The sequence below is a fragment of the Coregonus lavaretus genome (assembly GCF_964263955.1).
Source record: "Coregonus lavaretus genome assembly, chromosome: 13".
Lineage (NCBI taxonomy): Eukaryota > Metazoa > Chordata > Actinopteri > Salmoniformes > Salmonidae > Coregonus > Coregonus lavaretus.
Window position 1 is genome coordinate 46363058 of NC_140000.1, and position 24439 is coordinate 46387496.

The following is a 24439-nucleotide window of genomic DNA, read 5'->3' on the forward strand; positions in this document are numbered from 1 at the left end:
ATAACAGAGACCCTTTCTGGCTATCATGAACACAATGCACTGATGACTACAATAACAAATATTATAGTTATCATACCAGAATAAGAGTTATATAGTCTGCAATCATACAAATAAAACATACAAAAAAATGCCCGCAATTTAACATTTTGATTAAATAAACTGTTAAAGAAGGCTCTTTCAAAATCAATATATAACAATATTTTTGGAAAGTAAAGTATCTCAAATCTAAATGTTTTAATAGAGATTAAAGAGTTTAAGAAAAAAATGGAATCAGACAAACATCAAGAAACTTACTTCCAACATCTAGTCTGGTGCCGCTACCAAAAGTGTACCACAGTGATACAACCCCTATAACTGTTGGTACAAAAACCTCCTGACCATTGGGCAAGCTGAATAATAAAAAAATTTAGACTGTGGTTTAAATCATGAGCACATATGAATACTGGCCAAATATAATGTTATATTCTTCATTTGAAATAGTTTTTTGATTAAATGAAAAACATTATAGTTTTATTATAAAATAGAAAGGTATAAAACAAACCCAAACATTTTAGAGAAATGTTCACTAACTGATTTGAGGAACATACATAAGAGTCCAAGCATGAGTGAAGTGACAGTTAGGGCTGTATTCAATCTGTATTGCTGAAGCCTTTAAATTTCAATTGGGCTTTAGCGCTGAACTTCAGCAATACGGATTGAATAGAGCCCTTCATCTGAAATAAAAGTTGTATCGTTGAAGTGTTACAGATTGCCGGATAGAAACGTCAAGATAATTTTTGATTGAGCTGACATATTACATTTACTTCACTTAGCAGATGTTCTTATCCAGAGGGACTTACAGGAGCAATAAGGGCCTTACTCAAGGGCACATCGACAGATTTTTGACCCAGTCGGCTCAGGGATTCGAACTAGCGACCTCTTAACCGCTAGGCTACCTGCCACCCCATATGCAGCGTTTACTGTGAATGCAGTCTCCGCTAACACAGGAACATTGCCTTTAAATTCCAATCACGCTGTAACGCTGAACTTCAGCAATACGGATTGAATAGACCCCTTCATCTTGATGCTTGTCATTAGCTTTCAAGTTGAAGTTGCTGTTGAATTCTAAAGCATATTATGTTATAGAAAACTGATCTTAAATGGAATCTGATCTTGACAATGTGTTATTCTTTTCTCAGTATCCCGAGGGCAGATCACTGTGACTCAGACTCCTGCAGTGAAAGCTGTCCTTTCAGGTCACATACTGCAGTTACTCTCCAGTGCTGTAAAACCAGCAGTAATCCATTAAAGGCTCTGTGCAGTCAAAATTCAGTTTTTCTTGTGTTTTATATAATATTGTACAACAGCTGATGAAACTAACACTGTAAAAGTATGAAAAAAATGGATCAGTGTTATTTCATGATTGTTCCTAGTTGAAAATATGATGTACTGTACATAGGACCTTCTAATTAGCACGTTTGCATTTGAGGGAGGTTCGGCTTTCCATGGTGACATTACCATGTAGCAAATTAGTTAATAGACAAATAACAAAGAGAGTTCCAAATCTCTCTGCCAATAACAGCTAGTTTTCCGTTTTCCCCTCCCCCACTCAGACCACTCTCAGACAGTCTTAGCTGCAGGTGCTGTGGAGGAGGACTAGACCAGTGATAGTGTTAGGGACTAGACCAGTGATAGTACTGAGGACTAGACCAGTGATAGTGTTCAGGACTAGACCAGTGATAGTGTTAGGGACTAGAACAGTGATAGTGTTGAGGACTAGACCAGTGATAGTGTTCAGGACTAGACCAGTGATAGTGTTAAGGACTAGAACAGTGATAGTGTTCAGGACTAGACCAGTGATAGTGTTGAGGACTAACCAGTGATAGTGTTGAGGACTAGACCAGTGATAGTGTTGAGGACTAACCAGTGATAGTGTTGAGGACTAGACCAGTGATAGTGTAAGGGACTAGACCAGTGATAGTGTTGAGGACTAGACCAGTGATAGTGTAAGGGACTAGACCAGTGATAGTGTTCAGGACTAGACCAGTGATAGTGTTGAGGACTAACCAGTGATAGTGTTCAGGACTAGACCAGTGATAGTGTTCAGGACTAGACCAGTGATAGTGTTAGGGACTAGACCAGTTATAGTGTTAGGGACTAGACCAGTGATAGTGTTCGGGACTAGACCAATGATAGTGTTGAGGACTACAGTCTAGGGTATCATAGGTTCCCTTTATTATTTGACCGACCAACACCTCAAAATGAAAACAGTCACACAATGGATGATATACACTGAGTGCACAAAACATTAGGAACATACCATGACAGACTGACAAGGTGAATCCAGGGGAAAGCTGTGATCGCTTATTGATGTCACTTGATAAATCCACTTCAATCAGTGTAGATGAAGGGGAGGAGACAGGTTATAGAATGATTTCTAAGCCTTGAGACAATTAAGACATGGATTGTGTATGTGTGCCATTCAGAGAGTGAATGGGCAAGACAAAATATTGAAGTGCCTTTTAACGGGGTATGGTAGTAGGTGCCAAGCGCACCGGTTTGTGTGTCAAGAACTGCAACGCTGCTGGGTTTTTCACAGTCAACAGTTTCCCATGTGTATCAAGAATGGTCCACCACCCAAAGGACATCCAGCCAACGGCAGGCCAGTGGTCGAAAACGGGTAATTGATGAAAGAGGACAAAGGAGCCTGACATGAATTGTGCAGAGAAACAGACGGGCTACAGTTAGTCAACTGACAGACTAGTACAACATTTGTGACCAAAGACCCATAAAAGAATGCACAACTCATCGTACCTTGACACGAATGGGGTATGGCAGCCGACATCCTCACAAAGTTACACTTCTTTCAGCAAAAAAAACAGAAACTGAGTTTGCAGTGGGCTATGGAACGGAAATACTGGACACTGGAGAATTGGAAAAATATTGCTTGATCTGATGAATCCCTATTCCTGCTGTTTCACGCTGATGGGAGGACTAGGGTATGGACAAAACCACATGAGTACATGCATACAAAAAGCTGTGTATCAACGTTGGTGGTGTGATGGTGTGGGGTGTGTTTTCATGGCACACATTGGGCCCTTGATAAAAGTGGAGCAACGTTTAAATTGCCAATCAGGTGCATCCCTTCATGGCTGTGGGAAGCATTGGAGTCAACATGGGCCAGCATCCCTGTGGAAGGAACACTTTCGACACCTTATAGAGTCCATGACCTGACAAATTGAGTCTGCTCTGAGGGCAAAAGGGGGTGGAACTCAATATTAGGAAGGCGTTCCTAATGTCTTGGACACTCAGTGTGTATCCCATACAGTGGGGAAAAAAGTATTTAGTCAGCCACCAATTGTGCAAGTTCTCCCACTTAAAAAGATGAGAGAGGCCTGTAATTTTCATCATAGGTACACGTCAACTATGACAGACAAAATGAGAAAGAAAATCCAGAAAATCACATTGTAGGATTTTTAATGAATTTATTTGCAAATTATGGTGGAAAATAAGTATTTGGTCAATAACAAAAGTTTCTCAATACTTTGTTATATACCCTTTGTTGGCAATGACACAGGTCAAACGTTTTCTGTAAGTCTTCACAAGGTTGTCACACACTGTTGCTGGTATTTTGGCCCATTCCTCCATGCAGATCTCCTCTAGAGCAGTGATGTTTTGGGGCTGTCGCTGGGCAACACGGACTTTCAACTCCCTCCAAAGATTTTCTATGGGGTTGAGATCTGGAGACTGGCTAGGCCACTCCAGGACCTTGAAATGCTTCTTACGAAGCCACTCCTTCGTTGCCCGGGCGGTGTGTTTGGGATCATTGTCATGCTGAAAGACCCAGCCACGTTTCATCTTCAATGCCCTTGCTGATGGAAGGAGGTTTTCACTCAAAATCTCACGATACATGGCCCCATTCATTCTTTCCTTTACACGGATCAGTCGTCCTGGTCCCTTTGCAGAAAAACAGCCCCAAAGCATGATGTTTCCACCCCCATGCTTCACAGTAGGTATGGTGTTCTTTGGATGCAACTCAACATTCTTTGTCCTTCAAACACGACGAGTTGAGTTTTTACCAAAAAGTTATATTTTGGTTTCATCTGACCATATGACATTCTCCCAATCCTCTTCTGGATCATCCTAATGCACTCTAGCAAACTTCAGACGGGCCTGGACATGTACTGGCTTAAGCAGGGGGACACGTCTTGCACTGCAGGATTTGAGTCCCTGGCGGCGTAGTGTGTTACTGATGGTAGGCTTTGTTACTTTGGTCCCAGCTCTCTGCAGGTCATTCACTAGGTCCCCCCGTGTGGTTTTGGGATTTTTGCTCACTGTTCTTGTGATCATTTTGACCCGAGGGGGTGAGAACTTGCGTGGAGCCCCAGATCGAGGGAGATTATCAGTGGTCTTGTATGTCTTCCATTTCCTAATAATTGCTCCCACAGTTGATTTCTTCAAACCAAGCTGCTTACCTATTGCAGATTCAGTCTTCCCAGCCTGGTGCAGGTCTACAATTTTGTTTCTGGTGTCCTTTGACAGCTCTTTGGTCTTGGCCATAGTGGAGTTTGGAGTGTGACTGTTTGAGGTTGTGGACAGGTGTCTTTTATACTGATAACAAGTTCAAACAGGTGCCATTAATACAGGTAACGAGTGGAGGACAGAGGAGCCTCTTAAAAAAGAAGTTACAGGTCTGTGAGAGCCAGAAATCTTGCTTGTTTGTACGTCACCAAATACTTATTTTCCACCATAATTTGCAAATAAATTCATAAAAAATCCTACAATGTGATTTTCTAGATTTTTTTTTCTCAATTTGTCTGTCATAGTTGACGTGTACCTATTATGAAAATTACAGGCCTCTCTCATCTTTTTAAGTGGGAGAACTTGCACAATTGGTGGCTGACTAAATACTTTTTTCCCCCACTGTATATTACCAAATGAGGCATACGTTATCTGTCTTGCTCCAGGAGTCCCATTTGCATAGAGAGAACACTTTGCATTGGCTGCACATGCTTCAGTGGTCTGAGAGTGTTTATATCCCTGTGATTTTAACACTTCATGACTGAGAGCTGTCCTTAATGACAACAGACTCCACAACAACCATGACTTTTATCACCATCTTTATCTGGATATTTGCCCTCTGTCTCCATGGTAATATATTTTACAGAAAATTACCCGGACAATTGCGCTATATAACCTCATTACAGTTTAATTTCATATGCTACATGGAAAAATGTATTAACAATTGAATGCTCTTTCCACATGCCATCTCTGTTTCAGAATCCAGAGGCCAGGTCACTGTAACTCAGACCCCTGCAGTGAAAGCTGTTCTCCCAGGACAGACAGTCTCTTTGAACTGTAAAACCAGCAGTGATGTCTATAACAATAACCATCTAGCCTGGTATCATCAGAAACCTGGAGGAGCTCCTAAACTCCTTATTTACTATGCTACAACACTTCAGTCTGGGACTCCATCTAGATTCAGTGGTAGTGGAACTCATAGTGACTTCACTCTGACCATCAGTGGAGTCCAGGCTGAAGATGCAGGAGATTACTACTGTCAGAGTTTACACTACCCCAACAGTGTCTGGGTGTTCACACAGTGATACAGAGCCGTACAAAAACCTCCCTCAGTCAGACTGCACAGTGACTGTACTGCTACAGCTGGGACCTACTGCAGGTGCTGAGGGGGACACAGTGACATGGAACACTAGATGAGGTCAACTGTGACATGTGACAATATGGTTAGAAAGCAATCGTTCAGTTCACATGACCATCATCATCATCATTAACATCATCATCATGGTTTTAACTTGTTATATTTGTCATGGCCTTTAAGTGTGTATAACATTTATTTGAAGTTTTGAAACACATTACCTGTCAATATGTAAAGCAAGATCTACAGATGTAAAACAAAAGGTGTTCTAACCTCAACATTACTTCAAAGTTACAATCACTTCAGCCCCCCAAAACAAGTCCCAAAATGGACCTCAACCAAATGTCTGATTTAAATTGTGATCTTCTACCGTTATATTAACTGTTTTCATGAGCAGGTTACTGACTGTTAGATCTGTGAATGAGACATGATGTTGGATTCAAACATGAGACACATGTACACTACATACACTATCTATGTAAAGTATAATATCAATTTTATCTGTCATTAATTACATGGTGGCATATCTGTTATGAGTCCCTCACTGAATCCACCATAGAGGTTAAAACCAGTCCACTCCCTCACATCTGGCCCAGTCCAGGGTATTTCAGGCAGTGAAACTGTTCAACTACTAGACTGGTGTTACGGATACAGGTATCCTGTGTCCTGTGTTTTCCTCTCCTTCTGCCCTAATCACAGGTGTCCTGTATGTTCCTGATTGGTGGTCGTTGAGATGTCTGCTGATTGCTAAGGTGGACCAATCAGTGAACATTCCTCGGCATGGCACCACCTGTTGCTGGTTTTTCAATCACACATCCCTATGTATAAAAACCAGTCCGTTGTGTTTGTAGGAAGAAAAAGACTGTTTCCGTATGTGAGTATGGATACTGTGGTATCCTGTGTATTGTTTACTCACTAAGTTGCTGGTTCCGCTGTTTAGTAACTTTGTTCGACTACTTTTTGTATGTGAGTATGGATACGGTGGTGTCCTGTGTATTGTGTACTCACTAAATTGCTGATTACTTTGTTTGGTAACTTTGTGTGTTTCTGGGAAAAGGGGAGTTGAAGCAAGTTGCCCTTGGGCGTACATTACCCGTAGGAAGAAATCTGTCTAAAAACACTAGTTAGACCTGAGCGGACCACCCCCTGTACTTTTGTATGATTAGCAGTAGTTTAGTGGTTCTTGAGGCAGGCAAGATCAGTTTAGGTTTTTTTTACACTATTGTTTCATTTCTTGGGTCCTGCTCAGCCCTTTTTCCCAAACCTTTACCGTGTGTTCAGCAATAAACCATTTATGTTTGACGGTAGTTTATGGTTGTCGTGTAGTTTTTGTTCTCACTGTTCCATGTCACACTCCTACTTTGCATGAATTATGTTACGGGTCTCATGTCCATCCACCCTAGCCGTTTAGAGCCACGGGGTTCGTAACATAAAGTGGGGGTTCGTCCGGGATCTATCTCATAGATACTCATGCAAATTAGTTAGTGTCTGGTTCAGTGTTGAGCTTGGCAGCTGTAACTACCAGTTTTTTTTTTGTGTTCAGTATTCGACGGCTCGTGTTGCTAGTTTAGGATGGCTACTTTTGAGTTGGATGCATTTTTGGAAAACCCTACGTGGGAGGTTTTTGAGAATTGCCTTAGAGTGGATCTACAGGCTTTGGCTGACCACTTTTCTGTACCCATACCGAGGGGTTTAGTGAAAGCAGAAGTTAGGGAAGTAGTGCTAGCGATATTGTTGAAGGAGCGAGTGCTTGAATTACCGCCACCTGACCCTGCTGCTCCTGTAGGGGATGTGGTTGCTGTTCATGTAAGCCCGTCGGTGTCTGAGGACGAGGCTAAGGCTCCAGCCACATTGCCCCGTTATGACCCACTCTCCCCACAGTCCGACTGTGATGCCAGGATGGATGTCCGCTCGACACGGCTCCAAATGGAGGCGGAAGAGCGGGCACAAATCAGGCTAGACAAGCTGGAAGTGTGAGTGAAACTATCTGTGGGAGTGAAACTGAGATTTACATAGACAGGGCTGGGTGGTTCTGCTTGTCCCAGAATAGAGCAGCACTGTCACCAGATGTTCACTCTGTCCCCAGGGGGTTGGAGGTAGAGAAGACTGTCACTACACTATTTGCAGCGTTTCTCAAACTCGGTCCTCTGGAACCCAAGGGGTGCACGTTTTGGTTTTTGCCCTAGCTTTACACAGCTGATAAAAAAAGAATCAACTAATGATCGAGCTTTGATCATTTGAATCAGCTGTATAGTGTTAGGGCAAAAAACTAAACGTGCATCCCTTGGGGTCCCGAGAACCAAGCTTGGGAAACAATGCTATATCTTGAAGTAGTGGCACTTGTAATATTTGTAATTTTTAAAAATATATTTAGCTTCGAATCACAGCCTATAACACACGTGAGAGTCCAAGATATCGGTTGACTGTTTGATAGTTCTTCTTTTATTACTGTAAAGTCTGTCAAGTCAAACAGGTCTGACACAGACTCAGTATCCTGATGAATGAAGACAGTCAACTACTACCATGGCAGAACCTCTTCTATTATATCATAGTATATTGTGATAGTATTAAATACTGGTCAATTATGATGTTAGAGTGAGTTTTAGTCTTGACAGTTTTTAAAGACACCATTAAATCAGCCTTACTGAATACATATTTTTCCAGAATATTGCAAATATACACTATCTATGATCCAGTTTATTAATAAAAACATCAAAAATATGCATTCCAAAAAGAAATCTTTATTTTAATCCATTATCACACAATCGAAGCATCAAAGCAAACATGATAGTGAATAAAAGCAGATCACATCAAATCTAAAACGAACAAAATCTCAATCTACAGAATGGATTGACACATGAACTCAAGCCAAGCCCCCTGTTAGTCTACACCAGAGTGATCTCTAAATCAGAGAACGACTGATTTTAGAACAAAGCAAGTCAAAGCAGAGGAACCAGCATCCTCTCTCCACAGGGGTGTGTGACTGAGGGGTCCTACCCAGAACAGTCAGCCCTCCTCAGGGTCTTGGTGACTGGAGTCTGGGATTTCTGCTGGGCTTCACAGGTCACCTCTCCTGCCTTGGTCCACTCCTGGGCAGTGAGAGTCAGTGTGCTGCTCCAGCTGTACAGGCCGTCCTTCTTCAGGACCCCGGGACTGGCCTCCTGCTTCTTGCTGGTCCCGTCCACTTTCCAGCTCATGGTCCAGTCTGAGGGGAAGCCCTTGTTGGCCAGACACGTCAGTGTGGCAGTTGTTGTACTGGACAGCTCCTCACTAGAGGGGGGCAGGACGGTGAGGGTGGGGGAACTGTTACCTGGAACAAACAGAACACATCAACTAAGTGACCACATCAAGTACAGTTACAGTAAGAGATTATCTTCAGCAAAGGACACATCAAAATAAAGTGAAATGGAAATGCCTTCTAAATATGAATGTAAAAGTTAGATTGTTTAAAAGTAATATGATACAAAGCAGATTCATGAACCAAAGTGGTTAAATAACTAGAGTTACTAGTCATACGGTGTCAGTTATACATGTCATACAGATATTGTTTAGGAATGGATCTGGTCAGAATAGCCTTTCCATATTCATAGTATTTGTAAAATCTGAGCATAGATTAGTTTTAATCGCATATCAACCATGGTAGATCATGAAGTCTGTTACAAACATAACTGAGATCCTTTGTCTTCACACTAACAGTGAAGGCTACCAAGACCTCAATGCAACAATAATGACTACTAAATCCAATGCTATTAAATAGTAATCATACCAGAATTAAGAGTTATAGTCTGCAATCATACAAATCAGACATAAATAAACCTACAATTAAAATATTTTGATTCAATAAAATTGTATTAGAAAGAAGGGTCAGTCAAAAGCAATTAAAACATTTTGAAAATCTAGAATCACAATATTTTCATAGAGACAGAGTGTAAGAATAACATACTTAATAAGTGTAATCAGAAAGAAATATCAAGTGAGCTTGTTACTTACTTCCAACATCTAGTCTGGTGCCGCTACCAAAAGTGTACCACTGTGATACAATCCCTATTACTGATCGTACAAAAACCTCCTGGCCATTGGGCAAGCTATATTTCTTTAGACTGTGGTTGAAATCATTGACTCTAATATGGTATGAATACTTGCCAAAGATAATTTGATCTTGTTTATTTGAAATAAAGTGTTTTTTGTTTAGTTTTCCCCCCAAAACTGCTAAACCTGTTTATTGAACATTTCCTACAAGGTGCAGTATGTTTATTCATACACCTAATCTAAAATGTAGGCTAATCACTCTCATCACAGAAAAATGCAGGTCAAATTTGATAAGATGTAATTGCGTTTATTTTCAAATTGGCCATAGTATGTGTAGGCCTAGTATATTTGTCCAGAAATCAACTAAAAAATGTAAGTTAAAAAATCCTCAATATATTCGAGGATAAATTGAAAGAGAAATTGAAACACAAGATCAAAAGGTGAATAAAACAGTCAATTTTGTTGTTTACTTACTTCCAACATCTAGTCTGGTGCCGCTACCAAAAGTCCACCACAGTGATACAATCCCTATTACTGATCGTACAAAAACCTCTCTGTGTTGTGATGCTGCAGCTGTTACAGTGAAGATCACTCATACAGAATCACATTCAACACAAATACACTATAACATCTTCCAGGTAAAACAAGCAGTTCATATAAGCTGTTTCTAGATAATACAAATATGAATTGTATCTTCAATCCAGATATGAGTATTTTTTCCTTCTTCTGTGTATCAGGTGTTCTCCTAGTCTGTATATACAGTCCAGCATTAGATCCAGTGTTGCTAGTATTCCTCCATATTGTCCATATGAAAGACAACAGCAGCAGCAGTACTGATAGTGATCCATGTTGTATATTCCTTTATTAAAGATGTTGATCTCAGATTTAACAGTGGTGGTAAAGTCACAGAGGACAGACAACACTACCAGAGGAATCCTACCAGCTTTAGTTTAGAGAAGTGTTCACTAACTGATTAGAGGAACTTACATAAGAGACCGAGCATGAGTGAACAGACAGTTCATTATATCTGATCATCATCAGAATAAAAAATAAATGGTGGTATCACATAAAAGTTGCATACATTAGTTATTTGAGTAAAAATGTTGACGTTATTAAAGGGAAGGCAGGTAGCTAGCGTTTAGAGCGTTGGCGTAGTAACCAAAAGGTTGCTAGTTCAGATCCCCGGGCCGACACTGATTTGAAACAGACATTTGCATAATGCATCTGCCTCACTGCTCTAATAGTGTTTATAGCGCTGGGAGTTTAACACTTCATGACTGAGATCTGTAATTCATGACAACAGAACCCACAACAACCATGACTTTTATCACCATCTTCATCTGGACACTTGCTTTCTGCTTTCAAGGTTACACTTTTCAGAATTTACTGTTGAAAAATAATTACATCTACACCATTGAAATGTATATCAATGTTAATATTTCTATTCAGAACAATTGATTACTATATGAAATATTTTATTCATAGAATGTTTTAATTATATTTTTCAGAATCCAGAGGACAGATCACTGTGACTCAGACTCCTGCAGTGACAATTGTTCTCCCAGGACAGTCAATCTCTCTGAACTGTAAAACCAGCAGTGATGTGCATCCTAACTGTGGTTCATCTTTGCCCTGTATGGCCTGGTACCAACAGAAACCTGGATCCATTCCCAAACTCCTTGTTTATCAAGGAAGTACTATTAACTCTGGGACTCCATCTAGATTCAGTGGCAGCGGATCTGGGAGTGACTTCACTCTGACCATCAGTGGAGTCCAGGCTGAAGATGCAGGAGATTACTACTGTCAGAGTGTCCACTACCCCAACAGTGTCTGGGTGTTCACACAGTGGTACAGAGCCGTACATAAACCTCCCTCAGTCAGACTGCACAGTGACTGTACTGCTACAGCTGGGACCTACTGTAGGTGCTGAGGGGGAAGAGACAGTGATATGGATCACTGACTGAACTAAAATACACTGAGCTAAATATATCAGTGATGCTGACAATAATGTCAATTTATCCACCTTTATGTTAAAGCATTCCTGAACAACCATAGTTCCAGACTACAGTGGGGAAAAAAAAATATTTAGTCAGCCACCAATTGTGCAAGTTCTCCCACTTAAAAAGATGAGAGAGGCCTGTAATTTTCATCATATGACAGACACAATGAGAAAAAAAAATCCAGAAAATCACATTGTAGGATTTTTAATGAATTTATTTGCATATTATGGTGGAAAATAAGTATTTGGTCAATAACAAAAGATTCTCAATACTTTGTTATATACCCTTTGTTGGCAATGACACAGGTCAAACGTTTTCTGTAAGTCTTCACAAGATTTTCACACACTGTTGCTGGTATTTTGGCCCATTCCTCCATGCAGATCTCCTCTAGAGCAGTGATGTTTTGGGGCTGTCGCTGGGCAACACAGACTTTCAACTCCCTCCAAAGATTTTCTATGGGGTTGAGATCTGGAGACTGGCTAGGCCACTCCAGGACCTTGAAATGCTTCTTACGAAGCCACTCCTTCGTTGCCCGGGCGGTGTGTTTGGGATCATTGCCATGCTGAAAGACCCAGCCACGTTTCATCTTCAATGCCCTTGCTGATGGAAGGAGGTTTTCACTCAAAATCTCACGATACATGGCCCCATTCATTCTTTCCTTTAAACAAATCAGTCGTCCTGGTCCCTTTGCAGAAAAACAGCCCCAAAGCATGATGTTTCCACCCCCATGCTTGACAGTAGGTATGGTGTACTTTGGATGCAACTCAGCATTCTTTGTCTTCCAAACACGACGAGTTGAGTTTTTACCAAAAAGTTATATTTTGGTTTCATCTGACCATATGACATTCTCCCAATCCTCTTCTGGATCATCCAAATGCACTCTAGCAAACTTCAGACGGGCCTGGACATGTACTGGCTTAAGCAGGGGGACACGTCTGGCACTGCAGGATTTGAGTCCCTGGCGGCGTAGTGTGTTACTGATGGTAGGCTTTGTTACTTTGGTCCCAGCTCTCTGCAGGTCATTCACTAGGTCCCCCCGTGTGGTTCTGGGATTTTTGCTCACCGTTCTTGTGATCATTTTGACCCCACAGGGTGAGATCTTGCATGGAGCCCCAGATCGAGGGAGATTATCAGTGGTCTTGTATGTCTTCCATTTCCTAATAATTGCTCCCACAGTTGATTTCTTCAAACCAAGCTGCTTACCTATTGCAGATTCAGTCTTCCCAGCCTGGTGCAGGTCTACAATTTTGTTTCTGGTGTCCTTTGACAGCTCTTTGGTCTTGGCCATAGTGGAGTTTGGAGTGTGACTGTTTGAGGTTGTGGACAGGTGTCTTTTATACTGATAACAAGTTCAAACAGGTGCCATTAATACAGGTAACGAGTGGAGGACAGAGGAGCCTCTTAAAGAAGAAGTTACAGGTCTGTGAGAGCCAGAAATCTTGCTTGTTTGTAGGTGACCAAATACTTATTTTCCACCATAATTTGCAAATAAATTCATAAAAAATCCTACAATGTGATTTTCTGGAGAAAAAAAATCTCAATTTATATATATATATATATATATATATATATATATCAATTAGTCTGTCATAGTTGACGTGTACCTATGATGAAAAGTACAGGCCTCTCTCATCTTTTTAAGTGGGAGAACTTGCACAATTGGTGGCTGACTAAATACTTTTTTCCCCCACTGTATGTATGTATATGTATTTATATGTATGTATGTGTATATGTATGTGTATGTATATATATGTATATAAATGATATATTTGCGAGAAAAAAAAACATATGGGGGATTGGAAGTATGCAGACAATTACATTGATTGAAGTTAAAATATATCTGCAATATTAAAGCTGATCTACCCCATACATGTTTTTGAAAGAAATTGAAAAAAATATCTTTTTTTTTATGTGGAAAAAGGGAAGGGGTCCGAATACTTTCCGAACGCAATATATATATATATATGTTATTATAATTAAAGAAAAATAAATAAAGAATTAAACATTATAAATATATATGTTATGGAAAGTAACAGTTTAGCAGTGTGAGTACTGAGAGCAGATCTTAGAGGTTTATTATCAAATATCACTAATTATTATCACTGTTATTGGTGCTACAGTATAACAGGATCATTCAGTTGTAGAAATGATTGCAGAGTATATGTTGTATCAGATGCCCTTTTAATTCTGTTTGAAAACATGAGAGTAGCTATATGCTACAATGCTGAAATTATAAAATAAGTTGATTGATCTAAATTAGTATGAAATGTGCTGCCTTCATGAGACAGTGATCACTGGAATCCTGATTAAAGTAACTCTTGTGCTTATATTTAAATTAAAACAAGCTGTATTTGAACTCAGAGTCAAGAAGACATTTACAACAGAATCTCAAAATATTTCATTTAGCATACAGCACTACTGATATTATTCACTATTATACTTTAACATTCAGCTCTAAAACACTAATGTTTCCAGATCCAGGACTCTCTAGACCCCTACAATGGCTTCTCCTGCCCCTAGACAGTACATTGATTTCTCCGGAAGGTGACTGAACCACTGGTGTCGTCGTGGGTGACCCTGCAGGTGTACACCTCTCCCTCTTCCCAGAATGCCTTACTCAGCTGTTGTCAAACACGTGAGTGGGAAAGTCAATTTATCTGATTATCAGCTGTTGCCAAACACTTGAGTTGTAAAAGAAGAGTGAATTCTATTTGATCAAACGCAAAAATGAGTATGCAGTTTAAGTATATAGTAGGCTAATATGGGTATTCGGACATGGCCACTGTGTTATCAGTGAACAAAACCATTTCAGATCGACAGTAAACAGCATAAACTAGCTACAGTACAAAGAACAACCAAGCACATCTTAGAACAACCAAACACTTAATCTATGAAGAAATAGGCAAACAAAAAAAGTCTGGCAAAACATGAAAGGTATATTCATACTTTACAGTTTAGCAATAAAACACTGGCGGTTTCCCGGACACAGGTTAAGCCTAATCCTAGACTAAAAAGCTTTTTCTTTAATGGCGATTCTCCATTGAGTTTGCTTTTTATTCCAGGACCAGGCTTAATCTGTGTCTGGGAATACGCCCCTAAATCTAGAAAGACATGTATTGAACAGATACCATATGTAGTCTGGATACAGCATAATTTAATATTCACAATGTCAAATCTGACATGAAACGTCTATTAATTTATGTCAAATCTACTCTGAGATACAAGGCCAAAATGACTTCAAAATACTATTCAAAACTATAGATGAAGTTCACCTTTAAACCATGTAACATGTACCATGAATACAATACAAACTGCTGCTTATATAATATAAATAGTAGTAGCTACATCTTGACAGAACAATGAGTTGACCTGCAATACTGTATATCAAAATGTGTTCTTTTTATATCATATGTTAGAATATTTTTATTGCTACAAAAAGTTGGTGGTATGTGAACAATTCTCTCACTTCGGTGACTCTACAATTTACCAATCTACCAATCTGTCCACGGAAATCTCTAAAAAGATACAGCCTAAAAGTCTCAAAGTGTTGTTCAATATCATGATTACATTTAGTTTAATCAGAGAAGAAAGACATCAATGGACGTTCTTTTTAGCACCAGTCTTGTGCCACTTCCAAAAGTCCTCCACAGTGATTCATTCTGGTGAAGTCTCCGTACAAAAACCTCCTTCACACAAGAGTGAGAACCTTCACACACAGAGCACTCTCAGTACCACCCTGATAGTACTGAAGTACTAGTATAATACAATAGGGACTGATAGTACTGAAGTGCTAGTATAATACAATAGGGACTGATATTACTGAAGTACTAGTATAATCAAATCAAATCAAGCTTTATTTATACAGCACATTTCAGACATGGAATGCAACAAAAAGTGCTTTACAGGAAGAAACGAATAAAAAACAATGAAAATAAAAGCTGAAATATTTACTACTCAACAAACATAATATAAAAAAACAAAAGAATGAAACAAACTGAACAACTAAAAAGAACCCAAAGGAAAGCAAAGCTAAAATATGTGTTTTAAGACCTCTTTTAAACATGTCCACAGTTTCGGCCCCCCTCAGGTTCTCTGGCAGGCTATTCCAGAGGCTGTGGGCATAATAACTAAAGGCTGCCTCTCCATGCCTCTTGGTCCTAGGCTTTGGGATAGTTAAAAGGCCAGTGCCAGAGAACCTGAGGGACATACTGGGTACATAACTTAAAAGCATGTCTGACATGTAGTGAGGTGCACAATCGTGGATTGATTTAAAAACCAATCTTAAAATGTATTCTAAAACTCACAGGCAGCCAGTGCAGAGACCTTAAAACCGTTGTAATGTGTGCTTTCCGTCTGGTCTTGGTCAGTACCCGTGCTGCAGCATTCTGTGTGTTTTGCAGTTGACCAATGGCTTTCCTGGGTAGACCAGACAGGAGAACATTACAGTAGTCAAGCCTGCTCTGTATCAGCCTGAGAGAGAAACGGCCTCACCTTGGCAATGTTCCTCAGGTGGTAAAAAGCTATTTTGCTCACATTCTTAATGTTTGGTACGAAATGTTGTTCAAAATCTAAAATAGCACCTATGTTTTTTTACCTGCTGTTTAATTTTTTTTGCCCATGAATTAAAATGTGTGGCTAGATTCTCTCTCTGTGCTTTGGCTCCAACAATAAGTACCTCCGTCTTGTCTTGATTTAGCTGGAGGAAGTTGTGAGCCATCCAAGTATTTAAATAACTAATACAGTCTAATAATTTACCAGTGGAGCTAAAATCCTCTGGTGACACAGAAATGTAAAGTTGTGTATCGCTGCGCAGCAGTGAAAATCAATGCTGTGCTTTCTGATAACGCTTCCAAATGGTAACATATATAAACTGAACAGTACCGGACCCAAAATCGAACCTTGTAGAATGCCACCTGTGATATGTATTTTCTCTAAATTATGTTCACCAAGGGTGTCAAAAAACTCTCGACTGGTTAAATAGGTCCTACACCAATTTAGAACTGGACCGGAGAGGCCAACCCACCTCTCCAGTCTGTCCAGAAGGATACCATGTTCAACAGTACAATAGGGATTGATAGTACTGAAGTACTAGTATAATACAATAGGGACTGATGGTAATAAAGTACTAGTATAATACAATAGGGACTGATAGTACTGAAGTACTAGTATAATACAATAGGGACTGATGGTAATAAAGTACTAGTATAATACAATAGGGACTGATAGTACTGAAGTACTAGTATAATACAATAGGGACTGATGGTAATAAAGTACTAGTATAATACAATAGGGACTGATAGTACTGAAGTACTAGTATAATACAATAGGGACTGATAGTACTGAAGTACTAGTATAATACAATAGTGACTGATAGTACTAAAGTACTTGTGTTAAACAATAGAGGAGCTCCTAAACTCCTTATTTACTATGCTAAAACAGTTAAGTCTGGGACTCCATCTAGATTCAGTGGCAGTGGATCTGGGAGTGACTTCACTTTTTATATTTTTTATTTAACCTTTATTTAACCAGGTAAGTCAGTTGAGAACAAGTTCTCATTTACAACTGCGACCTGGCCAAGATAAAGCAAAGCAGTGCAATAAAAACAACAACACAGAGTTACATATGGGGTAAAACAAAACATAAAGTCAAAAATACAACAGAAAATATATATACAGTGTGTGCAAATGTAGCAAGTTATGGAGGTAAGGCAATAAATAGGCCATAGTGCAAAATAATTACAATAAGTATTAACACTGGAATGATAGATGTGCAAGAGATGATGTGCAAATAGAGATACAGGGGTGCAAATGAGCAAACTAAATAACAATATGGGGATGAGGTAGTTGGGTGGGCTAATTACAGATGGGCTGTGTACAGGTGCAGTGATCGGGAAGGTGCTCTGACAACTGATGCTTAAAGTTAGTGAGGGAGATAAGAGTCTCCAGCTTCAGAGATTTTTGCAATTCGTTCCTTTGATAATTTTAATTACACAGTAATAACAATATGCTCCATATTTAGATGTCTATAGTCAATATATCAGTCCCCATTCAGAACTTATATCAGAAACCATTTCAGTGATTACATAGCTATCATGTTTCTACATCACATCAGTCTCTATCCAGGAAGATTACTTACATGTAGGACACTTTACTGAAACATGGTGGATGGGGAGAAGACCAGATGATTATTTGCATAGTGATGATGCTCTGCATAGACAGCACATGCTTCAGTGGTCTGGGAGTGTTTATAGCCCTGTGAGTTTAACACTTCATGACTGAGAGCTGTCCTTCATGACAACAGAACCCACAACAACCATGACTTTTATCACCGTCTTCATCTGGATATTTGCCCTCTGTCTCCAAGGTAATATATTTTACAGAAAATTACTTGGACAATTGCAATATTAGGCTATATAACCTCATTACAGTTTAATTTAATATGCTACAAGGAAAAATGTATTAACAATTGAATGCTATTTCTACATGACATCTGTTTCAGAATCGAGAGGCCAGGTCACTGTAACTCAGACCCCTGCAGTGAAAGCTGTTCTCCCAGGACAGACAGTCTCTCTGAACTGTAAAACCAGCAGTGATGTGAATGGTGCAGGAGGCTCTACTCCCCGTCTAGCCTGGTACCAACAGAAACCTGGAGGAGCTCCTAAACTCCTTATTTACGATGCTAAAACACTTCAGTCTGGGACTCCATCTAGATTCAGTGGTAGTGGAACTCATAGTGACTTCACTCTGACCATCAGTGGAGTCCAGGCTGAAGATGCAGGAGATTACTACTGTCAGAGTTTACACTACATCAATAGTGTCTGGGTGTTCACACAGTGATACAGAGCCGTACAAAAACCTCCCTCAGTCAGACTGCACAGTGACTGTACTGCTACAGCTGGGACCTACTGCAGGTGCTGAGGGGAGGAGATGATCCAGTGCAATGACACAGTGTGTAGTAGAGCTGAACAACAATAGAGTCAAACTAGAGCTATGTCTAGAAGACCTTAGATCATAACTGATCACTAAATGTTTCTCCTGACCATTAACTACATGTTGACTCTGTTGAGTAACTCAAGGAAAACCATCAACCAATCTGAATAGAGATGATGTGCAATGATCAAAACCCCTAAAGATGACCTGTGTTTAGAATAGCTAGAATAAAATCAACATGATTCAAACACATACAATGAAGCCCTTAAACATTACCCATACATCATCCCTCACACCACTGTGGTAGTTCCAGAGAGCAGCAGGTGCAGGATACTGGAGACGTCAGAGATCTGAAGATCTCCCCTTTAGAGCTGTCATTCAGTGGCATCACACAGTCCACACACAGACTGCAGTTACTAAGCCTGACCACTGGAGGGAGACAGAAAGCAGATGTTAAATGGTCTAAAAAAAAATGTGTTTGTTTGTTTTCTTCACCTTTATTTAACCAGGTAAGTCAGTTGAGAACAAGTTCTCATTTACAACTGCAACCTGGCCAAGATAAAGCAAAGCAGTGCAATAAAAACAACAACACAGAGTAACATATGGGGTAAAACAAAACATAAAGTCAAAAATACAACAGAAAATATATATACAGTGTGTGCAAATGTAGCAAGTTATGGAGGTAAGGCAATAAATAAGCCATAGTGCAAAATAATTACAATTAGTATTAACACTGGAATGATAGATGTGCAAGAGATGATGTGCAAATAGAGATACTGGGGTGCAAATGAGCATACTAGATAACAATATGGGGATGATGTAGTTGGGTGGGCTAATTACAGATGGGCTGTGTACAGGTGCAGTGATCGGTTACGTGCTCTGACAACTGATGCTTAAAGTTAGTGAGGGAGATAAGAGTCTCCAGCTTCAGAGATTTTTGCAATTCGTTCCTTTGATAATTTAAATTACACAGTAATAACAATATGCTCCATATTTAGATGTCTATAGTCAATATATCAGTCCCCATTCAGCACTTATATCAGAAACCATTTCAGTGATTACATAGCTATCATGTTTCTACATCACATCAGTCTGACTGTCCAGGAAGACTACTTACATGTAGGACACTTTACTGAATAATGGTGGATGGGGAGAAGACCAGAAGATTATTTGCATAGTGATGATGCTCTGCATAGACAGCACATGCTTCAGTGGTCTGAGAGTGTTTATAGCCCTGTGAGTTTAACACTTCATGACTGAGAGCTGTCCTTCATGACAACAGAACCCACAACAACCATGACTTTTATCACCATCTTCATCTGGATATTTGCCCTCTGTCTCCAAGGTAATATATTTTACAGAAAATGACTTGGACAATTGCAATATTAGGCTATATAACCTCATTACAGTTTAATTTAATATGCTACAAGGAAAAATGTATTAACAATTGAATGCTATTTCTACATGACATCTGTTTCAGAATCCAGAGGCCAGGTCACTGTAACTCAGACCCCTGCAGTGAAAGCTGTTCTCCCAGGACAGACAGTCTCTCTGAACTGTAAAACCAGCAGTGATGTCTATAACAATAACCGTCTAGCCTGGTACCAACAGAAACCTGGAGGAGCTCCTAAACTCCTTATTTACTATGCTACAACACTTCAGTCTGGGACTCCATCTAGATTCAGTGGTAGAGGAACTCATAGTGACTTCACTCTGACCATCAGTGGAGTCCAGGCTGAAGATGCAGGAGATTACTACTGTCAGAGTTTCCACTATCCCAATAGTGTCAGGGAGCCGTACAAAAACCTCCCTCAGTCAGACTGCACAGTGACTGTACTGCTACAGCTGGGACCTACTGCAGGTGCTGAGGGGAGGAGATGATCCAGTACAATGACACAGTGTGTAGTAGAGCTGAACAACAATAGAGTCAAACTAGAGCTATGTCTAGAAGACCTTAGATCAGGGGCGGTGTGTTCATTAGGGCGATATGGGCGACGCACTGCCAAACGGGAAAAGGAAGGGATTTTTTTTCTAATCAATTATATCACGGCAACAGTAGTTATCAGTGTTCTAATCTAGACGTCTGATCTGCCACTAAATGTCCAATCAGGCTAAAGTCGTGCTTCAAATGCCCCCCCCCCCCCCCCTTTTGGGGCGATTTCAGTCAGGTTGAAAATCGCCCAGAAGTCTCTCATAGACTCCCATGTAAAACCTATTTTTTTCAAATATCAGAGCTTTCAATACAATCTCTATGGGTTTCTGAGGGCTTGCACTGACGAGCTTTCGTCATACGTAACATAACCATGAACGTAACTAAGAAAAGAGCGGGTAGCAGCGTCAATCAATTCACGTACTACTATCAAGATGGCTATAGCGTTCAGTGCAACTCGATTGTCTCTTTGAAATAAGTTACTTTTTGTCGGCGAACAAATCAACATAAATTGGCAACGAAACAATTAGGACCTCCCAGACCAAATTTAATAATTCAACAGGTTTCTACTAAAGGCGGAAAGTCCTACACCCGAGGATTTTCCAAAAATTGGTACGAACGAAAAACCTGGCTAGCAGGCTGCGATGTAGCTAATGCAGTCTTCTGCTACCCCCTGCTTACTCTTTCACCCTGAAGGCGGCACGGCAGACAGCACCGCTTGGACAGCGACTGGTGTGTAACGGACATGCACCATCTTTCAGGAAAGATTAAGAAACATGAGCTGTCAAAGACCCACATGGATAGCTGTTTGAGATTGTCTGCTTTGGGGAGAGTGAACATTGCCACTCAACTGGATGAGGGATACAGGCTAGCTGTCCGCCGCCACAACGATGAGGTTAGTGTTGATAATCACAAGTTTACTGGAGAACTGAGACCAAGTAGAGACTTTGGACAGGGTGGATATGGTATAATAAAGGCAGTTTATTCAGAGGTAAAGATATCTGGAATCGCGTGCACGGACCCGTTCGTCAAACTCTTAGGGAGCTATCTGAAGAGAGCCCCGAAACATTGTGTATAAATGAAGTAGGTTGAATCTAGTAGTTCTGATCTTCTGATTGGTCCTGATGAGTTGGGCGAGGTCCCCTCCAGGCTAGTGTCACTGTTGCATTGGCTCTGAGTCGGGTTCTCTGTCTTCAAATGTTCAGCCTAAGAGAGGGGATTTTTGTGTGTGTGTGTGTGTGTGTGTGTGTGTGTTTAACAGTGATGATGTGTGTGTGTGTGTGTGTGTGTGTGTGTGTGTGTGTGTGTGTGTGTGTGTGTGTTTAACAGTGATGATGTGTGTGTGTGTGTGTTTGTGTGTGTGTGTGTGTCCTCAGAGCAAGAACTCGTGAGTTGGAAGAACTGAGAGGCCTATGGCGTGGGTGTTGTCCTTGGCCACCTGCTGACAAGGCTGACAAGATAGGACCCTTTTGTCCATTGTTATTGGATAGGAACAGAACTTATAACCAGCTCCTGACCTAAATAGATCTTAGCACAACATTTTACTCAATATATCATATTCCATATTCACTATAACAAATATATTTACTACGACATTAGCAAGAACCGCCACATCCTCAGCCGGCTAATCCAGTGTGTGAAGTTTTGCGGAGTGTTTGAGTTAGCTTTGCGAGGCAAAGATGAAACTGAGGGCTCCACCAACCCTGGTAAGCCAACACTTTTGAGATCAGTCAATAAATGCTTCTGGTATTGACTTATATGCTGCCCCTGTCTTCATGTTGTTGCTGGACATATCTTTTTTTAAATGTGTGTAGGTCACCTAAATCATCAGAAAAATTGCCCCCCCTGAGAATTTTTTCAGGAGCCGCCACTGCCTTGGATCATAACTGATCACTAAATGTTTATCCTGACCATTAACTACATGTTGACTCTGTTGAGTAACTCAAGGAAAACCATCATCCAATCTGAAAAGAGATGATGTGCAATGATCAAAATCCCTAAAGATGACCTGTGTTTTGAATTGCTAGAATTTAATTAACATGATTCAAACACATACAATATAGCCTACAAACATTACCCATACATCCTCCTTTACACCACTGCTGTGGTAGTTCAAGAGAGCAGCAGGTGAAGCAGGAGACTGGAGACATCAGAGCTCTGGAGATCTCCCCTTTAGAGCTGTCATTTAGTGGCATCACACGGTCCACACACAGACTGCAGTTACTAACCCTGACCACTTGAGGGAGACAGAAAAGAGTGTCTGGTCTAATAACACATAAATAACGATACGCTTATAATCATTATATCAGTCCGCATTCATCACTTATATCAGTGATTACATAGCTATCATGTTTCTACATCACATCACACAAGATGTATTAATATGTCTGATTTTCAGGAAGACTATTCAAGCAAAAGGCCTGATTGGGTGTGGTATATGGCCAATATACCACGGCTAAGGGCTCTACTTATGCACGACGCAACGCGGAGTAACTAGGCATAGCCCTTAACTGTGGTATATTGGCCATATATCACAAACCCCTGAGGAGCTTTATTGCTATTATAAACTGGTTACCAACGTATATAGAGCAATACAAATAAATGTTTTGTCATACCTGTGGTACACGGTCTCAAATACCACGTCTGTCAACCAATTAGCATTCAAGGCTCGAACCACCCAGTTTATAATGACATATAAGACACTTTGCTTTGAGATGATAAAAAATGATTGTAAGCCACTTAAACGAACTAAGGTTCTGTCAAAGCTTAACCTCTCTCCTGCCACGCCTGTCTGGAACCTTCCAGAACCTTCCCAGCATTTGATTGAGCCCAGATGAGGCTCGTTAACCAATCAAGGCCATGATTGGCTGGACAATCAGCCTCAACCTTTAAAATGCTTCTATTCCCACAGATCCCTTTAACACCCAGTTGTTTTGAACGAGTGCAGAGGATGACGAGGGGTTGACATTCTGTCGGACGGGAAAAGGAAGAAAGTGAAACATATTATGAATTAATATGGAGTGAGGGATTATTACTAGTCTTCTGGAAGATCTGGTGAAGGAGAAGATGATGGACTAGAAAAAAAGGAGGGACATGGAATATGTTTAGTGTAAATATGCAATGGAGGATTGCACAGAACTTTTGGAAGAGCTTGAGGAAGCAATATATCAGTCCCCATTCAGCACTTATATCAGAAATGATATCAGTGATTACATAGGTATCATGTTTCTACATCACATCACACAACATTTACTAATAAAGTCTGACTGTCCTAGAAGAATATTTACATATAAGACACTTTGTATTGGCTGCACATGCTTCAGTACTCTGGGAGTGTTTATATCCCTGTGAGTTAAACACTTCATGACTGAGAGCTGTCCTTCATGACAACAGAACCCACAACAACCATGACTTTTATCACCATCTTCATCTGGACACTTGCTTTCTGCTTTCAAGGTTACCATTTTCAGAATTTGTTGTTAAACAATTATTTCATCTACACAAAAGTATAATGTATATTAATGTAAATATTTTATTCAGAACAATTGCTTAATATATGTGATATTCATTTCATATAAATGTTTTATTCTATTTTTCAGATCCAGAGGACAGATCACTGTGACTCAGACTCCTGCAGTGAAAACTTTTCTCCCAGGACAGACAGTCTCTCTGAACTGTAAAACGTGCAGTAATGTGTATCAAGCAGGTTACTCTGATGCCCGTCTTGCCTGGTCAGTGGCGGCTCCTGAAAAAATTCTCAGGGGGGCAATTTTTCTGATGATTTAGGTGACCTACACACATTTTAAAAATATATGTCCAGCAACAACATGAAGACAGGGGCAGCATATAAGTCAATACCAGAAGCATTTATTGACTGATCTCAAAAGTGTTGGCTTACAAAAGCAAAATAAGTTAT

General features: G+C 40.2%; 1 long non-coding RNA gene across 1 annotated transcript; it reads right to left on the reverse strand.

The window, feature by feature from the left end:
* Positions 1 to 8356: 8356 nt before the first annotated feature.
* Positions 8357 to 9663, reverse strand: LOC311139174. The gene is made up of 2 exons (XR_014614082.1): positions 9626 to 9663; positions 8357 to 8945 (listed from the first exon to the last, which is right to left on the reverse strand). It is a non-coding gene; the product is annotated as an uncharacterized lncRNA (long non-coding RNA).
* Positions 9664 to 24439: the final 14776 nt, after the last annotated feature.